General features: G+C 34.5%; 1 long non-coding RNA gene across 1 annotated transcript; it reads left to right on the top strand.

Moving 5' to 3' along the window:
• Positions 1-16573: 16573 nt before the first annotated feature.
• On the top strand, positions 16574-23220 carry LOC134474025 (uncharacterized). Its single transcript, XR_010044572.1, has 4 exons — positions 16574-16707; positions 17553-17682; positions 20685-20805; positions 22846-23220. It is a non-coding gene; the product is annotated as an uncharacterized LOC134474025 (long non-coding RNA).
• Positions 23221-24790: the final 1570 nt, after the last annotated feature.

The following is a 24790-nucleotide window of genomic DNA, read 5'->3' on the forward strand; positions in this document are numbered from 1 at the left end:
CTGTCTGAAAGGAAGCATTTTTCAAGTAATAATAATAGATAAGTCATTTTATAACAAAGCCAAACTCTAGCCTTCTGTCTTGTTCTTAGTATACTTTTTCACAACTATGTTAAATGTGACCACTATCATGTTGAAACAGTATATTTACACTCATATTATCGTAATCTAGAGAAACAATAGAAACATAGTTGTGTTCATTCATCAGTGGATGGGCACGTGAGTTATTTCCAAAATTTAGCTATTACAAACTGTTCCACTCTGATTATGGATGTGATGCTTTTAATTTTTTAATTTTAAAAACAAACAATAAAAGATAAATACATAATTTCAAAGAAAAAAGAAATAGGAAATTAACAGTAGTTAATATATTGCATACTGTTGCCTTGAAAGTAATGTTTTAGATTATAATATTTAAGCATGAAAAAAGATAAAAAATTACACAATGAAAATATAACTTTTTTGATGAACAGAGATTAGTAGTATAGTTATCTATCTTGAATATATTTACATAATCATATATATATGCCACATAGGTACATATATTTTTCTCTTGTTTTTTTCTCCTTTCCCCTATCCCAGTTGTTCTTTCCTTTTTAGCACTTTCTTTTGTTTTCATCTTTCAGAATATCAATTGCACATTTAGGATCTTACTTACTCTTTATTTTTTCTGATGGGGGACAATACAATATCTATACATGTGAGTCTGATGTATTTCACTTGAGTGTGTATTCTCTAGTTGCATCTATTTATCTATAAACCCTTAAGTTAAAGACCCAATAAAAATGAGCATATGAGATCAATACACAAGTCTCAGACGAACTATAAATGCAAATAAATACAAGAGTAAATGTTCAAAATCATTGATCATTTGAGAAATACAAATTAAAACAACTCTGAGATATTATCTTCCTCCTGAAAGAATGGCCCACATCAAGAAATTAACCCCTAACAAATGTTGTCACAGCTGTGAGGAAAAAGGAACCCTTCCTCATTATCGGTAGAACTGTAACTGGTACAACCACTGTGGAAATCAGTGTGTAGATTTCTCAAAAAATTAGAATTAAAAGTTACGTTAGACCCAGCTATTTATTCCCCTTCAGAGTATATTTCCAAAAGAATTAAAAACATCATGCCACAGTGATGTATGTGCACCCATGTTTACAGTTGCAAAATTTGTAATAGCCAGATCTTGAAAACAACCCAAACATGCATCAGCCATGGAATGTATAAAAAAAAGACTTGGCATTTTTATGCAATGGAGTATTACTCAGCTATAAAGAAAGATGCTCTTAATTTTTTGGGGAAGATAATAAGACAGGGAATCCCTGGGTTGAATAGAATCACTAGTTTTAGTTTTATGAGGCCTCTCCACACTTACTTCCACAGTGATTGCACCAATTTACACTATACCAATAATGGATAAAAATTCCTTGTTCTCTATCACCATGAGAATTTGTTCTTGATTGATATTTTGGTAATAGCCATTCTTTTTGGAGTTAGATGTAATCTCAGTATTGTTTGAATTTGCATTTATTTAATGATCAGGGATGTTGATTGTTTTTCATATTTTTTTGCCATTTGTACCTTTCCCTACTATTCACTTCATTCATTTTTATACAATGGAATAATACTGTGCCATAAAGAAGGATAAACTTGAGGCATTTCTAGGTAAGTGGATTCCCCATGGGACCATGCTCTTAATACTCTTAATAAATCATATATACATGATTAAATGTCACATTGTTCCCTTGGTGTAAGAAACCAAAGTTGTAAATAAGGATGAAATGAATAATAGATATTGGTAAATGAGAAGAAAATGTTCAGATGGGAAGGGCAACAAGAGAGATGTAAGGAGGGAAAGAGGAAAAATTTAAAAAATAAAAAGAGAATGGAAGGAAAAACTGGAAATAAAGCCTATGTAAATAAAGGAGAAAGGGATTGACGGAAGGTGAGGGGATTGGTGAAAAAAGAAAAAAAAAGAAAAAAAGACATATTGTGCACAGATACAAATTCCTTATGATGAATGTGATCATTAGGTACATCTAGAATGTACCAATAAAATTAACAAAAACTGAAAAAAAGTAAAAAGAAAATGGTCTTACAAAAGAAAAAGTTCCTTAAATATAAAGTGATTTTAACAGAATTTGTTTGTTTCTTTGTTTTTGGTAAGAGCATTGAACTCAAGACCTCAAGCTTTCCAGGCAGGCACTGGGCCACTAAGTTAGGTCCCTCGTTCTTTACCAGTATTTTGATGAATAATTTTAAAATAAAGTTATATGTTAAGCTATTGGAGAAATAGGCTAAGTGTTATATATGGTTAGCATTTTTTATTTTGAAGAGAATAAAACCAAATGAAACAAAATAGAATAGAATCAGTCAAAGCAAATGATGAACATGGTACATGAACTTAAAGGCAAAATACAAGGAGATCAACATTGGCTATCATAATGTCACTTTTTATCTTCAAAAGAATTGCCTGTAACATCAGGAATAATAGAATCAAATAAAATAGTACAGAATAAAATCAATAAAAACAAAATAATGGAAACAGAATAAAACGTCAAAAGAAGACAGTAGTAAAACCACAATGGATATCATAGTGCATCTTATTTCAAAGTACTTGCCTGTATCATCAGACATGATATAATCAAACAAAACAACACAGAATAAAATCAGCCAAAACAAAACAATAAAAGTAATACAGGGCTTCAAATCAAGCCAATAGGAAATAAAAAAATATATATATTTACCACAAGATATTTTGTTATCTTTGAAATAGCTGTCAATGCCTTCAAATATATGATTAAACAAACTGAAACAGAATAAAACCAAACTAAACAGAACAATGAAAACAATATGAGTTTCAAATCACAGTAATAGATTAACAATGGCCACTGCCTTCCCTTTTAGACACTTCTTCCCCTGTCACTTTCACAAAATGTGTTGTACACTTTGGATCCCACTAACTCCTTTAGTTTTTATACTAGAGAGGCAACACGCTATTCTCCTATGTGACTATGAAAGTTTTTACCCCTGAGATGATCTCAAATTGTATCCATTTACCTACAAAAGCCTCAAGATTATCTTTCTTTATACGTGAGTAGTTTTCCATTGTACAAAAGTGTCATGGCTTTCTAACCAATGTGCAGCTGACGGGCAAGCTACCCCCACTATTTTTCTGGTTCCCTGTCACTTAGAGCATTGTTTTCTCATCTTTGACTTTCAGTCCATAAACCTCCTTTCAGGTTAAATGTGTTTCTTGTGTAAAGTATATTGATAGACCCTGTCTTCTGATTCACTCTGCCTGTGTTTCTTTTTATTGGTGAACTGAGGCCATCAATATTAGTGCTTATGGCCAACGTCCTCTGTCACATCTCTGCCATGCTATCTTCCTGCTGTTGGTTGCTTACTTTCCCCCATCATTCCATTGTCTGTCTGGTTCAGTGAGCCCCGTCTGCCACTTTTCTTGAAACCATGACCTTTCTCTCTCTCTCTCTCTCTCTCTCTCTCTCTCTCTCTCTCTCTCTCTCTCGTTCTTCAGTATTTTTTGTAGGGTTGTATTGGTGATTATGAATTGCTTCATTTGTTCTTTGTCATGGAAATATCTTGTTTCTCCATTAATTTTGAAAGATACTTTTGTAGTCTACATCAATCTGGGTTGGAAGTTATTTTCTTTCAGGACTTGAAATACTCCACTCCAAGCTCTTCTTGATTTGATGGTGTGTGTCGAAAAGTCTGTCATGATTCTTATGAGTTTCTTTCATGGGTGATCTGTTCCTTTTTTTCTGACAGCTTGTTATATTCTGTTCTTGTGTTGAATTTCTGGGATTTTGATACATGTTTGGGTATAGATTTATTTTGGTTATGGCTGCTGGAGTTCTGTACACTTCACTTATCTGAATATCATTTCCCTTTCCTGTACTTTGGAATTTTTCTGTAATTATTTCTGTAAATAGACTTTGTATTTTATTTGTATTGACCCCTGCTTTTTCACTCACATTTAGTATTCTTAAACTATGTTTCTTTGCATTATCTTGTAGGTTTTGAATTTTTATTTCCTGGTTCCTTGTTATTTATATATAAGAGATCTTGCCTTTCATAATCACAAGCTGCAAACCTGTCTTCAAGGTCTGTTTAGTTTCTTTCAAGCAGTTTTGCTAGCTTTCAATGGAAATTTTAATTTCCTGGTAATCTCCTTGAATTTGTTTCATATATTCTAAATCTTTTTAATATTCTTTTTTATTAAATAGATTAAAATAAAGAGGACATAACAAATCAGGTTAGAACAGAACAATTTAAGCAACATAGTGTTTCATCACAATAAAATCTGACATAACAGTAGCTACCATAGTGTCTCTTTCCTTGAAATATTTGAGTATACCCTCATACACTATAATATCAAACATAACAAGATAGTGTAAAAGCATTCAAGGGAATGAAAGTATTACAGGATATTCAGAACCAACTAACAGAATATGAACAATGGCCACTATATTATCTCCTTGTCCATAAAATTTTTGTTTATACTATCACATCTAATAAAATCCTATAATATAAAACATGATAAAACTGATGGAGAGAGAAGAACAAAAGCTAGGTGGGATTTTGAAACAAGATGTTTTAAATCAGCACTAGCTGTTATAATGTATTTTTAAAAAAATTTTATTTAAAGAAAAAAAAACAAAACAAAATAAGGGTACAAGTAATACAGAATTAAAAAAAAAAAAGGTAAGAAATCACTAGTTAATAGATTACATATTGTCCTCTTAGAAATATTTGTTCAAGTTATAGGATTAAAGCATACAAAGTGGACATTCAAACAGTGAGACTGCAAACAGTTTTGTTCAATGATCCAACAAAAACTTAGTAATATAGTCATCTGTCTTACACACCTAAACACACCTACAGTAGTATACTTTAGAACACTTTCTTTTCCTTTCTTTTTTAAAATAACATGTATACATTTTGGGTTTTATTACTCCCATAATTCTTACTACTTTTTTGGAAGGGAATAAAACCAAATATGACAAAACAAAGCAGTCAAAACAAAGGATAGACATAATACTTGATGTAAACACAGAATACGAGGTAATCACATATAATGCCTTGTTTTCTTCAAAATAGCTGTTCATACCATCACAGACAATAAAATCAAACAACACAGAATAAAACATTCCAACTAATGAATGAAAACATTGTAAGGCTTCAAAGCAATATAATGGGGAATCATGATTATCATATACTTTTATGTATTCTTAACGTTTCCTACACTGGGGAAACTATTTGGTATTTATACATGTGAGTTTGATTTATTTCACTTATGAGTATGGTCTCAAGCCATATCCATTTATTTATAAATATCTGAATGTGGTCATTCTTTATAGCTGAGTAGTACTCCATTGTATAAAAGTACTGCAATTTTTTTATGCATTCCTCAGTTGATGAACACTTAGGTTGTTTCGAAGATCTAGCTATTACAAATTGTGCTGCTATGAACATGGATGCACATATATCACTGTGGTATGATGTTTTCAGTTCTTCTAGGAACATGCCTAGAAGTGGAATAGCTGAAACAAATGGGACTTCCAATCCCAGCTTTTTGAGAAATCTCCAGACTGATCTCCATAATGGTTGCTCCAGTCTACACTCCCACCAACAGTGCAGGAGAGTTCCTTTTTCCCTACATGCTCTCCAGCATTTGTTGTTGGTAACTTTATTGATCCTGGCCATTCTTTCAGGAGTGAGATGGAATCTCAGTGCGGTTTTAATCTGCATTTCTCTAATGAGTAATGACGATGAACATTTGTTCATGTATTTGTTTGCCATTGGTATTTCTTCCTCAGAGAATTGTGTATTCATCTCAGATGCCCATTTTTGGATTGGATCTTTGAATTTTGGGGGCCTTATTTTTTTAAATTCTTATATGTTTTAGATGGAAGTCCTTTGTCTGAGGGACAGTTCACTAAGATTTTTTCCCAGGTTGTAGGTTTTCTTTACACTATCCTGGAGATTTATTTTGATGTGCAGAAAGTTTTTAATAATACATGATCCCAGTTATTGATTCTGGGAAGTATTACGCATGCAGTTTGATTCCTGTAAATGAATTCTCTACCTACCACTGTGTCTTCAAGGTTTTTACCCAATTTATCTTCCAATAGATTTAGTGTTTCTGTTTTAATATTCAGATCTTTGGTCCATTTAGATTTTAATTTACTACATGATAATAGGTATGGGTCTAGTTTTAGTTTTCAGCATATGGAGAGCCAGTTTTTCAAACACCATTTATTAAAGAGACTGTTATTCTTCCAGTGAACATGTTTTGCCCTTTATCAAAGATAAAAGGTTGAGTGGGTTTGTAGTTGTGGTTGTATTTTCTAATCTATTCCATTGATCTTCAGCTCTGTTTTTATTGCAGTACCATGTTGATTTTACTACAGTTACTTTGTAGGATAACTTCAAGTCAGGGATTGTGATGCTTCCTGCCTTGCCTTTGCTGCTTAGAACTGTCTGCTATTCTAGGTCTCTTTTGGTTCCAGATGAATTTTAGAAATGATTTCTCTAGATTTATGAGGTATGTTGATTGTATTTTTGTTGGGATTGCATTGAATCTGTTTAACAGTTTTGGGAGACTGGCCATTTTCACATTTATTCCTCCTATCCATGAGCAAGGGATGTCTTTCCATGTTCTGAGATCCTCTTCAACTTCTTTTTTTCAGTGTATTATAATTTTCCCTATATAGATCTTTCACTTCTTTTGTGAGAATAATTCCTAAATATTTCATTTTTTGGTTGCTAGCATTAAGGGTGTGGCTTCTCTTATTTCTCTCTCTGTGATTTTGTTGTTAGTGTACGTCAATGCTATTGATTTTGAGTATTGATTTTGTATCTAGGTACATTGCTGAATTTATTTCCTATATCTAAGATTCTTTCAATGGAGTTTTGGGGATCTTATGTAGAGTATCATGTCATCTGTAAATAATGTTAATTTAACTTTCTCTTCCTATCTTTACTCCTTTTATTTCTCTCTCTTGTCTAATTGCTCTGGCTAGTATTTTCAGTACTATAGTAAATAGGATTGGTGATAAGGAACGTCTTTGTCTTGTGCCTGAATTCAAGGTAAAGATCTTCAGTTTTTGGCCATTCAGTATGATACTAACTATTGATTTATCATTGATGTCCTTTATTATATTGAGTTAAAGATAATTTATTCCAATTTTCTGTAAGTTTCTTATCATGAATGAATGTTGGACCTTATCACAGGCTTTATCTGCATCTATAGAAATCATCATGTGATTCTTACTTTTAGTTTTATTGATATGGTGGATTACATTTATTGATTTACATTTACTGAACCATCTGTGCATGCATGGGATGAATCCCACTTGTTCATGGTGTATAATCTTCTTGATAATTTGCTATATCCTATTTGCCAATATTTTATTGAGGATTTTTGCATCTGTGTTCATTAGGGAGATTGGCCTGTAGTTCTCTTTTTTAGTTGGGCCTTTCTCAGGCTTTGGTAGTAGAGTAATATTTGCTTCCAGGAAGGACTTAGGAAGTATTGCTTCCATTTTAATTTAATTGAAGAGTTTGAGGAGTGTCGTCATTAAGTTTTCTTTGTATTTCTTGTAGAATTCTGCAGTGAATCCGTCTAGGCCTGGGCTCTTCTTTGTAGGTAAGAACTTAATTACATTTTCAATTTCATTGATAGGAACTCAGTTATTCAGCAGTTTTACATCTACTTGACCTAGCTTTGATACTTCATATGTTTCTAGGAATCTGTCTATTCTGTGTTATCAAACCTTTGAGAATAGTGGTTTTCAAAATAGTTGTTGATGATCTTCTGTGTTTCTACAGAGTCTGTAGTGATTTTGCCTTTTTCATTCCTTATTGCATGAATTTGAGCTTTTTCTTCCATTTTTTAAAAATAAGGTTGGCTAGGGGCTTATCAATTTTATTTATTCTTTCAAAGAACCAACTTTTTGACTCATTGATTCTTTGGGTTATTTGCTTAGTCACTATTGCATTAATCTCTGCTTTATTTTTATAATTTCTTCCATCCTTTTGGCTTTGAACTTGACTTACTCTTCTTTTTCTAGATGTTTGAGGTGTAGCATTATGTTATTTATTTGAATTTATTCTGTTTTCCTGATGTGGGTACTCAGTGCAGTAAATTTTCCTTGAGGATAGCTTTCATAGTCTCCCACAGATTCTGGTAAGTTGTATTTGTATTTCTGTTTGCTAGTAAGTATTGTTTAATTTCTTTTTTAATTTCTCCTGTAACCCACTGATAGCTCAAGAGTATGTTATTCAATTTCCATGTGTTCATGGGAATTTTACAGTTTCTTTTATCATTAATTTCTGGTTTCATGGCGTTATGATCCGATAACATGAATGGGGTAATTTCAACTCTTTTGCATTTATTTAGATATGTTCTGTGGGCTATTATATGGTCTGTTTTAGAGAATGTCCCATGTACTGCTGAGAAGAATGTGTATTCTGATACTGTTGGATGGAACATTCTGTATATGTCTATCAAGTCCATTTGTTCACTGGTGTGATTCTGTTCTGTTATTTCTTTGCTGATTTTCTGTCTGATTGATCTATCCCTTGGTGTCAATGGTGTGTTAAGGTCTCCTGTTATAATTGTTTTATTGCTAATTTGGTTTTTCATTTCTATTAATACTTGCTTCATATAACTGCATGCTCTGGAATTTGGTATATATATATATATATATATATATATATATATATATATCTAAGATTGTTATCTCTTCCTCTTGAAGTTTTCCCTTTATCAGTGTGTAATGACCTTCCTTATATCTTCTGATCATTCTTGGTTTGATGTTCACAATGTCTACAAACAGAATAGCTACTCTCTTTCCTTTCCTGTTCATGAGCTGCAATTTTGTTTTCAAGGTCTGAAATTCTATCTTCACTTTCACTGAGGTGGTTTTTAGAGCTTTCAATGGAATTTTTGATTTCCTGTATATCTCTTTGAATCTACTTCGTATATTTTGTTTATTTCTTATATTGTTCATCCAAGGATTCTATATTTTTGTTTTGTTCCTCTAATTTTTTTAAACTGTGTCTTCTTTAGATATGTTCAGAATCTCTTGCATTTCTTTTATCATTTCTTCTTTTACCTGGTAGATTATTTCTAGTTTGAATTCCTTTAAAGCTTCTCTGAGTTGCTTCTTTATTTCAGTTGCTATTAATTCAAGTATTTCAGGTGTATGGCATATATTTTCTTTTGTGTACATAGCTCTTAAGGTTTCTTGAGATGGGCCGGAGGTTTGAGATGGTAGTTTGGTCTTTTGTTTTGTCATTTTCCTATATTTCTGTGTTTCATGTGTTATTCCAAGGCTTTCCCCTGGACCTGTTGGAAATCCTCTTCTTTGCCCTCAGCTCCTGGGACTCTGGCTGCCCGTTCCTCAGATTGAGAGAGGTTTACTGGGGGTGGGGCAGGCAGGCCCAAGACTTGTGGAGCCAGTTGAGTGTGGCAGGAAGCTGTGAAGTTCCTTGGCCAGTTAGAGCAATGATCTTAAACTCCCAGGGCTCAAATGGTGCAGGGACACTCACTTCTGGCCACTGACCGCACAGGCAGGCCCAACATACCAGGAGCCAGCTGAGTATGGCAGGAAGCTGGGAAGTTGGTGCTGGGAGGCGCAAGATGTGCTGAGCGGGTTAAGTGTGGCAGGAAGCTGTGAAGTTACTTGGCCAGTGGGAGCAACGATCTTAAACTCCCGTGGCTCTGGATGGTGCTGGGATACTCACCTCCAGCCTCCCAGTTTCCAGGTTTTATATTCTTCATTCAAGGTTTCCCTTATTTTCCTATGGTCCTCTATTCTTCCATCTATGTCTTCTTTACAGGTGCTTTGCAATTGTTTTATTATGTGTCTCATGTCTTCTTTTACCTGAGATAGTATTTATGTTCTAATTTCTTTATAGCCTCATGAAGTTCTTTCTTTACTTAATTACCGTTACTTCATAAACTTCAGATGTGTGACTCCCAGTCTCTTTCATATTTACATCTCCTGGAACAGAACTTCTTGGGTTGGAGGCCAGACACTGCCTTTACTTCTTCCTATTGTGATATTCTTGGTTTCTTCCAATTAAGTGGGTAGTGAGATCCCTGACTATTCCTGTGTTGGTTACAATTTCTCTGAAGTGAGATTGTTTGATTTTTCTAGCCAGTCCTGGCTAGGAATATCTAATGGCAACCACTGGGTGCATCAGTTTAGGGCTTTCTGCTGTTTTTCTCAGCCTGCTTTGGCTCACTGCTGGCTGGTGGACTGCAAGCAGGAATGGGACGGTCTGTAGCATCCCTTTCAAGCTAGTTTACACCAGGGAGACCCCACCACATAGGGTATGCACATGGAGCAGAGCTCGTTGGAGACAGATTTAGGGGGGTAGGGGGGTGGGGGGGTGGGGGTTGCGGCTGGAGGGGAGTCTCGCTCTCTCTTGCCGGTTGGTTCCTTGCTGTTTGCAGCAGCCTTGAAAAGCGGCCTGCCATGCCACCTTTCTTGGAGCCAGCTGAGTATGGACTGAAACCTCCAAGAACTGTAAGAAATGAACCTTTCCTTCCCTGACTTTGGGCATCAAGTTTTTTGTCTCAGAGAGGAGTAAAAAGTAACCAAGACAGATGGATAGTTTAAACATTCTTGTAATTGTCAATCTGTTCTTTCTGTTAAAATCAGCTGCTCTTTACATTCCTAATCTTGTCGATTTATGAACTTTCAGTATTCTGGAGGAATTTTGGGTATGATGAGTCTGGAAAGGAGCGAGTTTACATTTAATTGAGGAAATTTTGATATGAATAGTCATAACTTCAACTGAGGGCCCAAAGTTGCAGTCATCATAAAATACAGGCTTTAGCTGATTTCCTCTGCTACTTGCTACTTGTCCTTTATTTCTTCTATCCAACCTCAGAATCACTGCTTCTTAAAATAATGCCTCCTTGCATGTTCTCTTTTCACATAAGTAAGCATTTTCTCTGTACTTTGTTTGCAAGCTGTAGGGAATTAGAATGCTATTCACATAGTGTTGTAAGAATAATGTGCATACTTTATACAACTATATGGTTCCCTTTGAAGTATATTATGCAAAGAATGTGTTTCTTTCACTGCATGTAAATTAGTTTTACCTCATTTTTCGTGTGATTTTTACAAAATTAGAAATAATTTAAATTATGGTTTTATTTTGTCATGAAGTTTATTTCGTCTTTTTTCCAATTCAAGTATTTTTTTAAAATTTTAATTTTTAAATATTTTTATTAGACCATATTTGCAATACAAAATAATTACATTCTTTGTGCAGAGTCGGTACAGGTGCACAATATATCATGATTCGTTTTCATCCTCTTCCTTTGCTCTCCATCTGTCATTCCTCTTCTCATTTGCAATAGATCTACCTCATTGTTTTCTGTTATGTAGTTTTATTTTTCTCTTTATTTATATTTTGGATCTTTCATATAAGAGAAACTATGCCATATTTAAGCTTGTGAGTCTTATTTATTTAACACTAAAGTCTGAAGATGCATCTGTTTTTCTACACAAAACTCAAATTTATCTTTCTTTATGCCAAGTAGCACTTCACTGAGCATACATATATTTTCTGTATCCACGCATCTGTTCACATGTTATGTTAATGAGATTAGTTACTTTAAATTTTGAAAGAATAGACATTTAAACTATTGATTAATATTTAAATATTAAAACATGAAAAAATATTGAGAGGATTTATTTTATGTAACAAAAGATAATTGATACCAGTTTAAAACATTCAATCCTTATTGTTTTTCTTAACAAATCAAAGTAAATCTTCCCTACCTAAAAGCTAAGACAAGAGATCAGTTTAGTTATTCAACATAAAAAAGAACTAATATTTGCTACTAGCAATAAGTATGTCTATGCTTGTATCTCACTTTTAAAATATTCTGTGTGCTTGAAGACTTCGCAAAGCCAGCATTTTAAACTCTAAACAAAAAATGAGCAAAGTATGTCTTACTCCAATTTTCAAAGTTTTCAGTTCCATAAAGTAGCGAATCCCTTCACTGCCTACTGACTACCACACCAGCCTTCTAATCCTCAGCGCTCACACCCTCCCTGATGGATTCCAACCTCTCTCATCACTTTTCTCTGGCAACTGTTCCCACTAGACCAATAGACTGTGTTTTGTAAACCTGTAAATCTTCAAACTCTTTCAGTGTCCTTGCCTGTCAGGTTTTTCAAAACTTTTTTCAGCTCTCAGCTCTCTATATATGCCTTTGGGACATTAACAAGTTGTGATTCAACAGGAAATACAGAAACTAAAAACTGTTTGAAGCTCCATCCTTTTATCCCTAACTTGGTATGCACAAATGCTCATATTCTGTGTGTGTATGTATGTGTGTGTGTGTATGGGTGTGTGTGTGTGTGCACACAATTTTTTACTGTACTAATTTTTGCAGCTAAAATATTGTGATAATAGAATGCTAGATTTAAGTGTGGAATGCATATAATATTAACTAATTTATAGTGTTATTGCTGCTACTATTGTTTAGTGTGCACAATATGGAAGGCAGTGAACTAAATATTGCACACACGTTATCTATGATTAATTCTTATATACATGCTTTAAAGAAGTCTACATTTTTGTTTTGTTTTGCTTTTGTTGTTGTTGTTGTTTGGTTTTGGTGCCAGAAATTGAACTCAGGACTTCATGTTTGCCAGCCAGACACTGTGCTATTGACCTATACACCCAGCCCCCCAAAACCCTATATTTAATATTCATTATAAGAATTTTGAGGAAAACCAAACGCTTAATTTGCTATGACAGCCAAAACAAAATACCACATTCTGGATAGGTGTTTATAGGAATTTATTTTCTCAGGTATCTGCAGCCTGAACGTCTGGGAAGAAGGTGTCAGTAGTTATGATTTCTCCTGAGGCCTTTCTCCAGCTTACAAACGATTGCTTTCTCCAGTGTTCAGACATGCTTGTCTATTTGTGTGTACAAGTACCTGGTATCCTTTTCTGTCTCCTAATCTCTACTTAAAAGAACAGCAGTTATTTTTATTAGGGCCCACCCTTACTCTCTTATTTTAACTTAATTATTTTTTAAAGTACTCATCTTCACAACAGTTATATTTTGAAGCACTAAGATTTATGACTTTAACATGATTATAGGAGAACACACTTCAATCTAATACAAGCAGTGATAGAAACACAGATGACTTAGATCAAGTCTCACATTTATGTGCCAGAGCAGAGATTTGAGTTTGATATATCTTGTTTTAAAATTTATGAATTTATCCAGTAGGTCTCTTAACCCTACTTTCCGTAAAGCAAGACCAAAGCATAAAATTTAATTATATATATATATATATATATATATATATATATACATATATATTTAATTAAAATTGCATATAACTAGTAAATAATAATAAATATTTTTATCTCTTGTTTATATTAATATTTTTTGCTCCTTAGTTGCGTTATACTTGCATGGATTAAAGCCAGGATGACTCAGTCAATATGTTGATCTAAATTACAATGTGTTTACATTTTAAAAACTACAGTAAAAGATATTAATCCACCTAAAAATTCTTCTGTTTACTTCTAATACACTAAAACCATTATTCTTGCTACTTTCTGAAGTAGCTGTGGTGTGTGTGTTGAGACCAGGTGCCATGCAAACAGAAGGTAGGCTTATAAAACATTAGAGCGTGACCTCATCTATCTTTTTTATCCAGTCAAGTACTATATGAATTCAAGCTTTTCCCCACAGTCAAAATGACTGTGAAAGGTAAACATTTTGAACTGATTCAAGATTTCCAGGCAGCTATGACCTCACAAAAAGTGGACTTTCAGAATTGCTTTATAAAGTGGTGAGAATGGTGAGGTTAGTGTGTTGGAGGATAAGGAAGTGTTTTGAGGCAGGTAATGGCATACACGTTTTACTGTGGAGTTTTTTTTTTAAGTTTACACTTTCACTTTAATTTATTTTAGCACTTCTAGTTCATTCCAAAAAGCATGATTGACCAGCATGTTGATGAAATTGCGTAGAGATATAGATTATGAAAATTTAAAAGTAATTTGAGCTAAGATGGCAGAAATGAGATATCTATAATCATATGCCTCTATGGCAAATTGGCACTTGAAAAAGCCTGCAGCTTTGATACAATTTATTGGTGTTTTTTGAGTGAAAAAATGGTGTATGGTATGAATAAGAAAGCAAAACATACGAGAAATTTCATTAATACTGGAACTTAGAGAATTGATATTATATTTTAATTATAATTAAGATTATTATAGAAAAAAGAAATAAGTGAAGACTCAAAATAACCCTTTCTGAGAAGGTGGTGAGCATGTTGTAAGTAGAAAGGAACTCAGGGGACTGCTGTGACAATGCATTAAGAGTGTAGAGCAGAGGTAGAAGTACGGTGGGCTTATGTGTCCTTGTGAGTATTAGTAAACGATCATGAAAAATGTATAAATGTAACAGCAACAAAAGCCCAGGCAGACTCTAGTGAATGTATTTAACCTTGGCATTGAACATCTCACTGTTAATGAGGAAATTGGCAGTTAACATCAGTGCCCTGGTGTATGTTGTGGGTGCTGCTAAGAAGAAACATTGATATGTGAAGATAATTCTTAGTGTGTCTGTTTCTAGCATATTTACTAAACTGTTGAGGTATAGATTGGGACCACTTACAGCCCAAATTTTCTCATGAGGTCTCTAAGTCTGAATTACTGAATGAATAATTCTCAACAAATAACATTAGATATAACTGAAATACAACTGAAAATGGTTGTCTAGAGGGATTTTTTTTTCTTTTGTATCAGAGGTTCCCACTGAGTATAAATGACTGACTGGAAAAATTTAAAGAGCTGTTTGTGGAAACTGGGTAACTTTAAAGAATATATTAAACAATTCTAAGAAAAAAATTATTTTTGTGTTCAACATACATTATTTTCCAAAAATAAAGTGTGCTGAAACTGATCCTTAACTGTATAAAAGAAAGAAAAAAATGACATTTAACATTTGAAAATATATAAAGAATGTAAATAAATTAGGTCAGCATTCCATTTTGTACCTTAGAAAAACACTGGTGCATACTAATAGAAAAAAGTATTTTTAAGTGTGAGCTGAAATCAAAACCTTGAAAATTTGTGTTTTATTATCTTTATTTTATTTATTTGTCTTTTTTCAACAAGTTTCTGCTCCCTAAAATTAGATTTTCCAAGGCAACGAATCTCTTCATTTGAAACTATAATGTGTTACAAAGAAAATATAACAATATTAGATATTGTTATTAATTTTACCTATACAGAATCAAGAAATTTAGTGAAATATTTTATTTAGATATAATGTAACAAGGCTAATATATACTCTATAACAAAATATCTATTAAATAATTTAAATAGCTTATAATTAAGAATTACTGTTTCAGACATGAACAAAATGAAATATTGCATGTTTGGTGTATTTATTGTACAATCAAATATCAAACACTGGTGTTAGCATATGTCCCTACGAGGAACTCTAGATTAGTTCTTATTCAAAGTTATACAATCTTTCATTGATTAAAAACTGGTGGTCAACAACACCAGCTGAATTAAATCAGCATGGTGCTGAGCATAGATGTTCCACCTGAGGAAAGTTGCCAGCATAAAAGGAGATGTGGAGAAGAAGAGTGTGGCGTCGTGGGTTTCTCTAAGTGTTGCTGTTGAGGCTTTGGTTCTCCTGGAGGAGCTCATCATGACTAGCTTCCCTTGTGTGAGTTCCACCATTGTCATCAGAGTAGCTCAGGATCTTGTTGGTGAGAATGGCTGTGGTTCACTTTGGGGGAGCTCTGTACTTTACATCAAGCATTGCTTCCCAGCTCCAAAGGGGAAAACCTGTGCCACTTAATCTCCAGGACAATCTCCTCGGGCTGGCTTCCTGGCATGTACTTGACTGTTCTTATCATCGCAGGAGCTCAGGAACTCTGAGTCACTGAGGATGGCTGTGGTACTTTTCAGGGCAGCCTTGGTCTTTATTATGAGCGTGACTTCTCGGCTCCAGTGTAGAACTCTCAACCCGCCAGCACAGCTCCTTCACTCTGCTGCATAGATTTTCTAGCTTCCACCACTGACCTTTGGGCCTTCTCAGTGCAGATCCACAGAATAGACTGTTGTGAGGCCTTCTCGTGGGCTCTAGACCTCCAGTTGGACTCATGGGAGGCACTGTCATGGGCTGTAGGTTTTTTATCTGGACTCATGCAGGACATTGCTGTGGAATCCAGGCCCTTGGTGGAATATTCTGGATCTTTAGTGTTGTGGACAGATTTCCTGGACTTTCTTGGGCTTTACTATTGGTGACCATCATAAAATAACATTATAAATTCTGTGTCCTGATTCTAATTGTTCTCCTCACAACCCTTGATTCTAATCTAACACAACCCTTTCATCTAATTCTGCATGTATATGTGTGCATATTTGTGTGTATGTCAGAATATAATGCTCTAATGGTGGAATTTTCTAATACTTCAGATAAAATATTTTCTCTAAATTTAGAATACTTAAAAGCTCATTTCCAGCTCTTCATAGATGCAGGAAAGAATAAGATGGGATTAAGCTGTTAACTGTACCCCCCACCCTGACAAACAACTGCCTGCAAACACATTCAGGAAAGAGCCTGAGCTCTGCCTGGAACAAAGGCACCAAAATTAGCCAACTTGTAAGTAACTGTTTAACATTTTAGCTGCTAATTTTATTAGATCTTTCTAATTATGGATTTTGAATGAAGACATTGCATTTTTATTACAGAAAATTGATCTTCATATAGGATTTTGAATCATTTTGAATTCATAATGACAGAATTTGAATAAAAATGCTACATGTTCATATTACAAATAAATACAAATCCATGGTACAAAAATACAAAGAATTAATAACATCACTTTAAATATCACTATCAAAATTTTAATTAGCAGTTGGCAAATATAATTGTAGATACTTTGGTAAGAATTTTTCAGAGTAGTGTGCATCTGGATAGATTTATAAATAGAGCACATTTAAGTTTTTAGGAGTAGAGATACAGTGAATGATGGATTCAAGAGATAGATTCCATATTTTTGTGTATGTAGAGCAAAGAACTGTTAGTATACACTAAGTGATAAAAGATAAAAAAAGGATACATTTATTGAAGGTAAGAGGGAAGGTGTGCTCAGGGGATGTCAGCAGCTAAAAGGTAACAAAATGGTGGCACAAATTAGGGGGAAAATAGTGCCCAGACAGCAAGGGAATGGAGACAGGAGAGGGAAATCAGACTTAGATTTCAAAACTCTGAATGCCCAGTGAGTCATTGTATCTCTCTGGAATTGACAGAAATGATTGCAGGCCTCTGAGCCTTCAGAGGGACACCGATATGCATGACTCTATCACAAGTCACTGTTTTATCTGTTTTGATCACATGCACGACACATGTCAGTGTGTGTAAGGGGAGGGTAACATGCATGTGCACTGGCCTGGAGTTTTAGAGATTTCTTGGGGTTTTGTTACTCTTATTACTGCATCTCTTAGGAGAGGAGAAACAAGATTGGCCCTAGGGTTTCCCTCAAACTGAAGTGGATTGAGGTGGAATGTCCCTCAACCCAACTGTGCTATCTGCACAATTATAATTTTACACAACCAAGTTTTGGAAGACCTAGAGGTGAGTAGTTACTCTTACCCTTTTTATTGTTATAAAATTATGTTTTTCAACTTATCAAATTTATATATAACTATGAAAAATAAATTTATACTTGATTTTTAAAATCTAAAAACTTTAGATGTCTAAAATTTAAAACTTTAATGGAACAAAAATGTTATACTATTTGAACTTATTAATATCAAATATTGAACTTAGTAATATCATATTTGAACTTAGTAATATCAAATATTGAATATCATATAAAGGGATGCATAATGCATAATGCATAATGTGTAGGAACCATTCTTTAAACCGCCCCTCCTAGCACAGCTGACCTGGGGACTCAAAACTTTCAGCCCGGCTATTGATAACAGGCGCTACTCCTACACTTCCCCAAGCTTTCTCCTTGGGCAAGCATTATCTCTGTGCTTTCTGAAGCCTTGTTCTTGGCAGATAGTTACAATCCTCTTTCACTGAATCCCTTCAGTGACCTACAAAAGTCCCCATAGCCTATACTGAGAGCAGCTGATCTGGTCTCTAGTGTGAGAGAGCTCCTACTTAGGTTTGTTCTGAAATAAACCTGTCCAGTTGAGACCTCTGCTTCTTTTCCTCTTTCCTATCACCAACTAAACTTGGTTGGGGAAAAAATAACTGTTTAGTGTTATGCTTTAAAAGAGTAATAAAGTAGTGTGGTAGCAAGACTGCCTAGGAATATGTTCCTGTCCTGCATGCTTTAACTTTAGTTAGTTTCAGGTCACAGGTAAGATGATAGAGTAAGGAGTCATGGCATAAAGGAAAAACTATATTCCTATAAGAGAAAGAGGTAGAGCTTCATGAATCAAGAAACAGGGTGTAACAGGGAAACCAAAAGTCACAGAGAAGCAAAAAAAGAACTTAAAAAAAAAAAAAAGTAGAAAGCAATCAGCAACCCTACCATGGCTCCCTGACTTGGGGCTGGAAAGAGGGGGTGCATTGGAATAAACCACTAAATTATAGAAGGTTGGAGGGAGCAGCAAACTCTGCTGATAACAGCGGACCACTACTCAAGCTGTAGGAGCAACCTATGGTTTTAAAAGGTTTAAATGTATATGAGGATTTGGTCTGAAAGTGATTCTTCCTGTATAATAAGCTGCTTTTAGAGAAGAAATCTATTGCATTGCTCAGCAAGCACTGGGTGGTATAACTGGAAGCTATCTTGAGAATCATCCTATTGTCAGAGAGAGAAAAAAAAAAGTACTCTGAAAATTAGAAACCGAGCACAATCACAAGGCAATCCTGCCAGTGACTAGGTGAAAATGGTCAGGAGAGATAGTTTTGTGGCGGGTGAGTGAGTGTCTGTCTCTAATCAGCTGATTTAACCACAATCATGGAGGGGGAGATTATAAGGGGACCACACCTCCCCAAAATTATTATTAGACAATGTAGAACGAAGTGCCTCTAATCCACTTTCCTTAAATAGAAGGAGTTACTTGCATTTTCATTATGTTTTTTACTTTTACCATTTTGTCTTAAAGTGGAGCTTTTCTTTTGCTCACCTTTTTCTCTGCTCGCATTTTTTCCTTTTAATTTTTTTCTATTTTACTAGTTTTTCGTCTTCTCATACCATTTTAAACTTTCTGCCTGAAATTTTTCTATTAATTTTAAAAATCTTAGTCTACATATTTTTGCTCCTTTTCTTTCTGTTGTTATTGGTGTTGTGCTTGTTTTTATCTGTTTTTCATTCTATTTCTATATCTGGCTTGTTTTTCTTTGTTGTTGTTCTTGTCTGCTTTCTCTTTTTTGAGAAGTGCTGTTGCCAAATCACCCTACAGTTCTTCGGTTTGATTCAGATACAGTTTGTGAATGGGCAAGGTGCAGCTCCATTAGCAGTCCTGATGTCACCGGGTGACACCATGCAATGATAATTGCCCACAGTTGTCACAGCCAGCTCCTGGTAACTGCTGCTGGCGGCCGGCAGTATCTGATGCTGGTTTGTGTTGGACAGCCTGGTTTCACGCTACCCTGTGCTGTCCTTGCTGCTGCCCTTCATTGGCTGTTGGTCTCTGGAGCTTTTCAGTGTTTACAGCTTTGAGTGTCTGTCTCTGGAAACAACTGCAATGTCCACAGTACAAAGGATAAAAAATCCCAAATGATTTAAAGGACTTTGGGACTTTGGGAACCCTAACTACTTGAGAAATCCCTCTCTTCTCTTTCTTAGACACTCAGGGTGCCTTTCTTTTCTTTTTGTTTTTAGGACAAGTGTCATCCAAAGTGGTGGGACTGGGGCAGGGCATCATGCTGCATGTTTGGCTTCACTCATGTTGGAGTAGAAAACAGTGATTGGACAGTCAGGGAGGACACTGAAACAAACTGTCCCAGTGCACTGGGATCTAAAAAGGAGCAAAAGGAAGTGAGGGGCAGAGACATGCTTGCCAGTAGCCAAACCAGGCACCCCCTTAACCAACACAACGGAAATGAGAGACTCAGACACTTCCCATCTTGGAAATGCAGCTCGGCAGCCCAAGAAAGCTAGATGAGTATCCAGTTGAGGGAAATTACATCTTACTTCAGCCATGACCTGATTCCACTTCAGCCTTGGCAGATAAATTATTTTAAAAGTAAGTTGGACAAAATTCCTAACTGGTGATCTAGTCACAAGTACAATGGCTACTTTTGTGGACAAAACATCTGCAAAAGGACTTCAGCAAAGGTAACTCAGAAAAATTTTCAGAAACACACAAGTGACAAACCCAGAGGAGTAATCACAGGGGACGCTCCTCATATGCTCTGTGTTTAACAAAACAAGTGCCTGAATTACTAGAATAACCCATTTCTGCAGAGAAAATATATCCTTAAATCTCTGACACAGTACATATAGTGTCAACATACTGTCAATTGGAAGTAAGAGTTAGAATTCTTAAATATTACTAATGGGAATATAAAATGTTTCATGAACTTTGGGAACTAGCAGGGATGTTCCTTAAAATGTTAAGTGAAGTTTTATCATAAAAAGACATAAACATTTGCATGTGATTTTTTTGCAGAAGCATTCTTAATAGACAAAAGAGGAAATCAACCAACTGTCTACAACTGATGAGGACACAATAAAAGAATGATACTATTTGGCAATAAAAGAATGATGTATTAGAACATACTACATCATGGGTAAGGGTAGAGAATGTTAAGGTATTGAAAAATGCCAGCTAAAACAGATCATCTATCATATGACATATCTAGATATATTAGTAGAGACAAAAATAGATTCACAGTCTTTTAGAACCATGGTAGCATGATTTATTGGTTACTAAATGGTAAAGATGCAAAATTTCTTTTTTGGGGATGATTAAAATATTTTCAAATGGGTTGTGATAGTTACACTGTGGAAGTACTAAAAACTAATGAATTGTTCAATTGAACGAGTAACTTGTATGATATGGGTATTCTATTTTAAGTTTCTTGTACTAAATTTATCAAAATTTCTGCAAGAAGTTCTTTAGCAAACTAAATAAGTGAGGAAATTAATTGTGTGAGAGTCCTAAAGTTCATTATTTTCAGCATTATTCAAATTGTCTTATAGAATCAAGGTAATGTCAATCAAAATATGTATTTCTATGGAAAGGTAAAGCTAATATTAAGTTGCTTTTTTTTTTTTTTCTGTTCACTGTTACTAGGTACTGAAATCAGACCTTCACAATGAGTTACATTGCCAGTCTATGTCTGTGTGTGTGTGTGTGTGTGTGTGTGTGTGTGTGTGTGTGTTATTTTAAGTAGCGTTTCTCCATGTTACTAAGCAGCCTCTCAGATTTCTTAGGATATGGGTGTACCACAGCATGACTTGCCATGTTGTTGTTTTTATACAAATAAAGCTTATAAGGTATAATCAAAAAAAGCTTAAAGGAAAGCTAGAATATTTGAGCTACATGATATTAAAATAGTATAATTCTACATAAATTAAGATGTCAATATCGTTATAGTGAAAACAGACAATGTGATGATATATATATATATAACTGTTATTTGACAAAGTTATAAAGATGAGTTACTGAGGTAAATATGATTTTTTCAGTCAAATAGTAATGAAACATCTGAATAGCTCTTTGGGAAAAGAATGAACTTTGATCCTTACCTCATCCCACATTTAAAATTTACTCTCCGGCCTAGAGTCTCATCTCTCTCTAAGAAGCTGAGACAAGAGAATTTGAGTTTTAGCTTGGGTTGTGCAATGTTGTGACTTAAGGAGATCATGTCTCAAAATTTTAAAATTTGAAATGGAGGGTGGGGACCAGGGGTTGTAACTTAGCATAAAGGTGATGGCCTTATGCTCACTACTGTCAGAACAAAATTACTATTATTTCTAAATGTGATAAAGTTGTATACATTCTAGAAGAATATCATTCTGACTTTGCTATAGAATAAGATGTTTTACAGAGACACAAAATGCATAAATCATAGAAAATTTGATCAATTCTACTTCAAAACAGCACAGTTTACTTGATAAAGGACTTTAAATGTCGCACACACACATATTCAGGCAATGCACATTTGAAATAAAAAGTTCTGTAGCCAAGGGTAAACAAAGCATGCGATTAAAATTCCCTGGGTAGATCTGTCCCAGTGTTTCATTATTGTGCAGATTCCCTAGCACCATGAAATAGCAACCTCAGAAAGTGTCTTCATTCTCCATTGTCCTTTTCACCTGGAAGGCCTAGCATAAGCCACTGACCACCAATCCGCCTCTGACGGTATTCTTGTCAACCAATGCAGGTTGAACAAGTTTTCAGTGATCTTCTACTTTGTTCTTTTTATTTACAAAACTCAGACCTTCTTTGATGGGTACTTGATTCTCGGTAGCTTTGTTATTTCTGGTGGTCATCTCAGAGTGGTTCAAATAAACTCCTAGTTGTTTTTACACTTAATGTCCCTCAAATTGTTTTTAGATTGACATACCCTTCAGGCTTAACACTAAGAAAGTTAGGAGACTGTATTTCTATTATCTGTCTATCATCTATCTATCTATCTACCTATCTTCTATTCTTCCTTTAATCCTCAACAAATCTTCTATCAAAAAGATCGTCTATCTTCTAAAGAATTTTTCTCAGTGATGTAAGGTTTCTGTTTATTTTGTCTGGGCCTAAGACAGGTGCAGTCCCTCAGTGGTGGTTTGATTTACCCTGAATGTCTGCTGCTCTTTCCTCTGAGGCACAGATTTTCACTCCTGGGGAAAAGCTGTGGTAGAGTCACGAACCTCTTCTGAAGCACTGTGGCAACTTGTGTCCAGCTGCCATGATCATTCCAGGAAGCTGTCTGGTGTGATGACCTGCTCTCTGTACAATTTATGAGCACCTATTGAGGCCAAAGAAGAAGAAACTCGGTTGAAAAATTCTGTTTACAACTATCAGTGTCTTATTTCTCTTTTAACCTCCAACTGACCTTCAGAAAACAATTGTAGCTTTTTTGTCTACTTTTGTTTTTCTATCATATACTGTTTCAAAAACATTCTTGTTTAATACCTGCTATAAGTATTTATTTTTCCCTACATGTTACACTGAATTCCTGTGACTAAACCTATTTGATTTTAAGAGTGAGAAGTTTTGTAGTATAAAATGAAAAACTTCAAATAAAATATAAACATTTAGTCAAGTAAGAATGACTCTTAAACCACGCAGCACAAGAAGTGTTTCGGAGAACTCCACCTACTGTTGTGAAAAGCAAAATTTTATAGGTCAAGAGTAAATACAGTCAATGCAGATCATGTTTCTACTTGACTGCAGCTGGGCATCTACTGTATTTGGCCATACAAGAGATATCTGCCTCATTTAGACATAGCCTGATCATAGCTACCTCTGATTGTCTACTACGACTGGCTGAAACTTGACTGCTTAATCTATCTCTCTGTCTCTGTCTTCTCTATCTCTCTATATCTATATTTATAGATATGTTTATATATATATATATACATATATATATATATACACATACACACATATACATACATATATTTAGTTTCAGTTTGTTTCTTAATTAGATTTTGTGTGTGTGTGTGTGTGTGTGTGTGTGTGTGTTTATCTAGAAAATCAGTGTGGAGACAGTGACAGACCAATAGCCTCTTGTTTATTTAACAGTAGGTCACATGCTATTTTTTGACAACAGAGGGAGAGTGATGCTTTATTTAGCTTTCAATATAATATAGAAACTAAAAATTTAGAGTTGTCTTCTTGGATCTAGAATATTTTTCTTGTTGTGTTCAAATACAGAGTTCTCCAAAATAAATATATACACATCTTAGGAAAAGAAAAACTTGTGTATATATTTTAATGCTAAATTTATTGAGACATCAAGAGATTAATACAAGTTATCTTGGCCTCTACAATTATAGGAGATACTCAAAGCAGTAGCCACTAGCTTCCAGACAGTAATTAGTACAGTAAACTGCTGCTTGGGTCACCTTCAGCAGAGAGATTGCTGCAATGCAGTTTCAATTTTTTCTCTAAGGGCAGGCAGTGGAGTGGGGTTTCTCTTTAATACAACATCCTCTAGGATGTCCCATGTAAGAGTAACAGCGTCTTTTGAAAGAATATTGTACTATTTTTCTTATCCTGAACTGTGTATACGTTTTTGGGTTTTCTGCCTTTTACAGCATCCTTCAGGGTCCCCTATATGAGATAAAAACATTTGTTGAGAAAACATTTATTTTTCTTTCCTGAATTTGGTATACATTTTTTTGGTGGACTCCATACATGAAAATTTTATAGATTTTATTGGAGATGATATTAAGCATGTGTTCAGAAAATCTTTAAACTGAAATAAAGCAGAAGTTACTATTAAATCTTTCTCTTTTAGAGATTTTGAAGTAGAACTTATCTTAAATATATAAGGTAAAAATAATTTTTAGAAGCTGTATTTTCTGTAGAAGTATAATAAGTTCCAAACAAAGTTTTAAGTAGTAAAACTTATTAAGTGTTCAGAAAATATAAAACAAGAATTTTAAATAATTACATTCCATGATGCAATTACTCCAAAGTTTTTCCTAGTGCAAAACAAAGACAACCCAAACATAAAATCCAAAACAAGTGAAAACTATTAGCACTCTAAATCAGGAGCTGTTGAAATATTAATTAACTTCTTAAACCTCTTTCCACTTCTTATATAC

The sequence above is a fragment of the Cavia porcellus genome, unplaced genomic scaffold (genome assembly GCF_034190915.1).
Source record: "Cavia porcellus strain 051 isolate PalLab524CR breed Dunkin Hartley unplaced genomic scaffold, mCavPor4.1 scaffold_29, whole genome shotgun sequence".
NCBI lineage: Eukaryota > Metazoa > Chordata > Mammalia > Rodentia > Caviidae > Cavia > Cavia porcellus.